The sequence below is a fragment of the Phragmites australis genome, chromosome 5, assembly GCF_958298935.1.
Source record: "Phragmites australis chromosome 5, lpPhrAust1.1, whole genome shotgun sequence".
In the NCBI taxonomy this organism is placed as follows: domain Eukaryota; kingdom Viridiplantae; phylum Streptophyta; class Magnoliopsida; order Poales; family Poaceae; genus Phragmites; species Phragmites australis.
The window spans coordinates 39,902,101-39,908,631 of NC_084925.1; the positions used below are offsets into that span (position 1 = coordinate 39,902,101).

Sequence of the window (6,531 nt, forward strand, 5' to 3'; positions counted from 1 at the left end):
ATCGAAAATCATCCAGCTTTTGGCTCCCTGAAGATCTTTCGATGTGTATCCGATGATGATAGAAACTTTCTCATTTATCCTGAATGCACTTATAGACTCGCTGTCTGACCTAATTGACGGTGCTAAGAGGAGAAAATGGGTCAGGATTTTTTTTGCTGTTGGTGTTGCAGATGGACAGGTGACTGGGTGGTATTGGTCCTTTGGGTTCAGGTTCATCTGTGTTGTATTTGGTGAAAGTACAGTGATGTTGTTTAGAGGGGTGTATAGGTGTTTAGCTGAAATTTTAAACTTGCAGCGGAAGAGGGGTCGAAACTTCCGAATTCAACCTAAAACTTCGAGTTTAATCTAGAACTTTCGACTATACGAAGGAAAAATGAGATATAGTTACACCTAATGAGTTTTAGCTCAAATCAAAAGTTGTCACAGATTTTAAGAAGTATTTTCAAACTATTCCACGGATCATCTGTAGTCAAACAAGTACGAGCACGTAGATCAGGCAAAAACAAGTATGAAGATCAAAGAGCTAAGAACACCAAGAACAAGAAAATCAAGAGAGGAGATGTGTCGATTTGTTTTCCGATGTTCAGACCTCTCCACCGAGGTTTCTACATCTCCGTTGAAGAGTTCCCAAAGGAGTCAGGTCTCTTTCAATCCAAATCTTCACCAAGGCAATACCAATGTGCCATTTAGGTTTACTCTTGATTTCTTCCCTCATGGAGGCAAAATAGGAGCTTTCACAAACTTTCTACGGTACACTACAAGCTTGATTGTTCGCCGACGACTCTTAGTCGTCTAGGAGACCTTGATCTTCAAGAATAACAAATACAATCGAAAATATGCTTGCTATGAACTCAAGTGTTCAAGATAAAGTTTAACTCACTTGCACTAAATCTTTTAATCTCTCAACCCAACTCACTTTTCTCAAAACTCAAGCTAATTTGGAGAGGAGAGAGCAAATATTGGTTGTGGGGATATTTCTCTCACGTGGAACAGCAGCACACCAACAAAGAGGTAGTGAGGGGGTATTTATACATAATCCCCAAAAACTAGTCGTTATGCCTAAAAGTCAGTGTAACCTGGAACATCTGGGTTCAACCGAAACTTCCAGGTTGAAACGTTAGTTTACCACAAAGGACCCCTGGCTGGATTTAATCTGGAACATCCGGACAACCCAGAACTTTCGGGTTGAAACGTTAGTTCACCATAGAAGACCCTCAGCCGGATTTAATCCAGAATATCTGGACAACCCGGAACTTCCGGGTTGAATCGTTAGTTCACCACAGAGAACACTCGGTTGGATGTAATTCAAAACTTCCTAGTTTGCTTAGTTAAAACGGCCACAACTTTTTACTCCAATGTTTGATTTTGATGATCTTATATTCTACGGAAGGCTTATTCAGAGGGCTACCTATCCCAACTGAAATCATGATCCAAGACCACCCAGTGTACGTGTTGTGATAAGTTTCTCTAAAGTTGGCACTTGGATAGATCATGTTTCAGCATCGAGACATAAACAACGCTATCAACATTGCATTTATCTTAATAGTACGATATTCCTATATTAAAATTCAAATATAAAATATATACCAATAAAAACACCCTTATGCCATCTTCTTTCTTCACCATGAGGGGCGTCAATGTCAAAGTCATTTTGTCATTGAGACTATTCATCTGATCAAGACTCATTGAGCACATTAGTCTCATATCATTTATACATTTGCCTTGAGCAATGTCCACTTTGAATTTTGGTTTGATGTTCATCAACTCATGAAGTTTAACCTCTTCTATATCTTCAAGCCATTTGATGCTCTTCAACATATGAAGTCCAATCTTTGCTCTTCACTCCATGTCTTATTGCATTCTTCATGTGATTAATGCGAATCATCCATAACTTTCTATGGCCTCGCAAGGTCCACTGGTGCAAAACCTTCGCTCGCCCTTCACCATCATATTTTTCCTTCAGCGTCAAGCCCTTTTCTTGCCTTTCACCACCGGATGGTCCATCGTAGCTGAGCATCGCTTACCCTTCACTGTCTTACCATAGACAACCACTTTGTATTATGAGAGCTCACTCATAATTGCCACTTCTCTATCTCCAGATTGGCGGGCATCAAACCAAACATATAGCTCTTCCCGAAGCTCTCATAAAAACTCCAAGAGTTCACTGAGACACCTCCAATCACTAAAGACCAGCTAGATGTTACCAACCACCAAGAGTAACAAGTCAATAGCTTCACTTGACCAAGATCAAGCCTAGACTACACCTAGATGCGCACTTGCTACCCTCCAAGCACTAAAAATATCCTTAACCTTCAATTAAGAACTTTTGAATTCACTCAAGTGTACACTCTTGCTTTTTGATGACACACACAGTGTATGAACTCTTCTGGAGTCACAAGAGAGCCCACGAAAACCAAGTGAGTGGGTATTTATAGACTAGAGATCCAAATTTAGTCGTTACTTAACAACTCATTTTTTTCTGTTAACACAGGAAGATCCTGTGAGTATATACTCACAATCACCGGACAATCCATGAGTACAACTTTCAAAAACACACTATGCCAGCTGTCATTAGCCGTTACTGCTGACAATAGTCCAGTGCAACCATCCGGTGAGCACACCTTTAGCACCGGACCATCCGGTCAGTTAACCTTCATTTTTCAAACGACTGCAACCTTCTCTGCACAATTTGCTTCAGTGCTTGTTTTGTCCATCATCGGACCATCCAGTGAACTCAGCAATTTTAAATTGCCCGAAGTAATCTCTCTGCAAAAAATAGTCCGATGGTCTTATTTTTTTCATCACTGGATAATCCAATGAGTTTAACTTCGATTTCTCTGAATTTTTTTGCTTCCGTTGAAATTAGTCTGGTGCTACCACCATACTATCACCGGACTATCCGATGTAACACTTCACAAAATTTTAGCCACGTGTCTCTAAGAAAAGTTTCTAGTGAAAACCTCACTTATACATCGGATATCCTGTGCACTCAAGGTCTTCTGTTCTAGATCAAGAGACAATAATCCGGTGAGAACAGAAAACATAACGTCGGATTATCCGGTGGGGCTAAATTCACTGAGCCAGTCCAATTTAATCCTTTCTTAGCTCTAACTTCTTTACATCTCAACCTTGGACTTCTATGAGCTACATAGCGCTAGAAATTCACAAGTGTGCATCAAACCAAGTCTAAACTCAACTAGTTAAAGCTACTACTCTTTGCCACTCTTTATAGTACGATCAAAAATACTAAGAAAGAAGATCTATACTACTCTAAGGGAGGTCCTTAATCTTGATGCACATAACCTTTGATCGTCCATATAATCAACTTAGGGACCAAGAATACATAATCATCTTTGTGAACTAATTTTTTTTAAACCTCTCAAAACATGCCAATCTTATTTGAAAATGCGGAATAGGGAAGGGAAATATAATGTGATGTTTGAGGTATTTCAGTTTTATGTTTAATGGCCACACATTATATTTTGTGAAGATATTGCTGGTTATTTGTGTTCTGATGCTAGCATTGTAAGTTTCTTTGGTTTAAATCCATTTCCTTAGCTGCCTTGTAATTTATTCAATACACATATTTTCCAGTAAATCTTAAATTTGCTATAACCTGGAACACTAGTTCAGTTCAATTTTTATCATGGTCAGACTCTTAACTGTACTTCTCTTTTTATATTCACGAGGATTGTGTAACTTAATGCATTTGCTAAGTCTTCTCTGCAAATTTGTTGTGTTCTCTACCTCTGCAGTTAGCTTAGATATACCATCTTTTTACATTAATTTATTCCTATTGTCCTGTAGCTACGTGCAATAAACAAATCCTTGCTGTTGGCCCTGGTGTTCACCAATTCTTTTTATATTTTGAAGGAATGGGTTACCGACAATCTTTTTATCATATCCCCAAGGATTACTTTTGAAGTAAGTGTACGTCTTCTTGGTGGTTTGATGGCGTTGGGATATACTATAGCAGCTATACTTAAGAGAAGCACTCGTGTTTTTTCCGATGGCAAGGCAACTGTTAAAATTGACTGGCTAGAGCAACTTAACCAGCAGTATATACGAGTAAGCATAATCTTTGTTGTTTGGTTCTGTAGTTTATCTCAATGTTGTTGTGCACATCTCAAGTTCTTGAGTACTACTCAATTCATTACTCCACATATCCCAGAAACTATTTAAGATGTGCAAATGTTATAACCTTGCTTCTTTTTTTAGGTAAGAGGAAGAGATCGGCTTTATGTCAAATTTGTAACAGAGCAGTTAGGCTTGGATGGTTCTTATATACCGCGCACATATATTGAACAAATTCAGCTGGACAAATTGATGAATGATGTTATGGTATGTATTTTGTTAATTATACACTTACACAGTATATTCACATTACTTCAAGCTGTATTGCTTAGTTTATTGGTGGGATCTGTCTGATACGCAGGAATTACCAGAAGATTTGAAGACAAAGCTCAGCATTGATGATGAGCTAGTCTCAAGTCCAAAGGAAGCCTTTTCCCGTGTCTCTGCTGATAAGAGAAAACAAAATTCTGAAGAGGTTTCTTACTGCCATACTTGTTCCCAGTTTCAACTATTGCTCCTTTAAAATTGAATATTCTGTCGAGATTTGAAACATTGGAACCTGAATAAAGTTAGCTAACCTTTTCTTTTGGTTGTTGTCCAGTGGTCTATCTCATTCATATTCAACGCATGGAGACAAAAATATTGTGAAATTGAGTAAATTGACAGAAACCAACAGAAGGTTTGGTGGAGGGCGAGACCCTGAAGCTCCTGCCATCAACCAGGTGACTTTTGTAAAGAGATTTAACTAGCATGGCTATTTAAAACTTATATTTGACGTATGTGAGCACTGATTTGCTAATGATCTCGTTTGCCACTTGTTTTCCATAGGGTGCAATAACCCAGCTGTCAGAACAGATATCAACGTTGAATGAAAGGATGGACGAGTTTACCTCTCGAGTTGAAGAACTCAATTCAAAATTTACAGTGAAGAAACATTCATCCAGTCAGCAGAATTTAGCTCTTCCAAATGATACTTGTAATGGTTCCGTGCCTACGAATCTCTTTGTTTCTCAATTAGGCAATGGCACTTTGATACCTCATTCGTCATCGTCAAACCAACTTCAAAAGGAGTCCCTAATGATGGAAGAGGTATATCTCTCTCTTTCTCAGCATTGGGTTTGTTGAAAAACTATACAACTGTATTCTTTTTTTGTAATACGATGTTGCCTAGGCAATGGCTTTGATCATGTGTGCAGTTGCATCTTTGATTCTATTCCATTTCAATTGTTGCCTAGAACTTTGGTACGATCGTGTGCATAAAGGCCAATAATACAAATTTCCTCATCAGAAAAAATCCTGAGGTATTAGGATTGGCTGCTCTTAAGCGATGATACCATCTGATCGTTTGACTCAAGACCTTAGCAACAGTAAAAACATAGCGAATTAAACTAAAACATTATCTTCATCCATTAAGATGAGTTGCATTATTATTTTCCAGCTACACTTTTCCAGAACTTGTTGAATCTAGATGTAGAATTACTGTCAACATTGTAAATATCAGTTTATTTAATAACTTAAGAGTTCAAGCCCATGATCCTGTATTGAAGTGAGAATTGGTGAGACCTCAGAGACGGGTCATTACATTTTGATAAAAATAACAAAGGATCACAATTGCCGTGGGTGTCCTCAAATCAAGCAGACAAGTGGGTCACCAATTCGATCTCCTTTTTAGTTTCTCTAGTCCAAAACAAATAAAAAAGAAAAGTAACTAATCTAGTTTCATTTTCTAGTATAGGTAGTGGCACGATATCGTTGGCAGTGACCAACAACAATGAAGTTGTAACAGCAGATCTATGGATGTCAGATCGGATTAAGATTGCAAAATAAAGTACTGTTGTTAAAATAGTTGCTAATTGTATGGTATCATATTGTAGTATGATTATTCATGCACAAACTGTCAAAAATCAAGAAACTGAATAGCGTCAAGTGTCAACAACTAGATAACTAATTGAAACTTGTATGCACCTTCCGAGTGACATTTTTTTTTATACTTCTTAGATATGTAATGTACAAAGTCTAGGCTGAATGAATACACACTCTTTGACTTGTTAAATTTTGTTGGTATATGCAAGTTCTTTGGTTGTTCAAAATTTTGTGGCATTTTCTTTGGTATTTATGGCAAATCTCACCATAAAATACATGAGGGCTGGTTGTGCCTGTTATTCCTTTTTTTTCTTATTGCAACACATCCTTTTGTACAGATCTTGACATTACATTTTATGTGTTGATGCTTTGTTTCCTGAGCAGATTATGATCATATCAAGAGGTCAGCGCCAAGTTATACATCAGCTTGACAATCTGACCAACCTGCTTCATGAGCATTTGGTCTTGACGCGACAAGCAGATGCCACCAGCAGGAACCAAATGCTGGACGTCGACACGGTCATCTGTCCACTTATTTTCCTGACAGTAGGCAGTATAGGATATTTCATGTACAAGAGTCTCAGCCAGGGCTGA

General features: G+C 38.1%; 1 pseudogene; it reads left to right on the forward strand.

Moving 5' to 3' along the window:
• The first annotated feature begins 52 nt into the window (after positions 1-52).
• LOC133918054 (inorganic pyrophosphatase TTM2-like) lies at positions 53-6,531 on the forward strand (annotated as a pseudogene).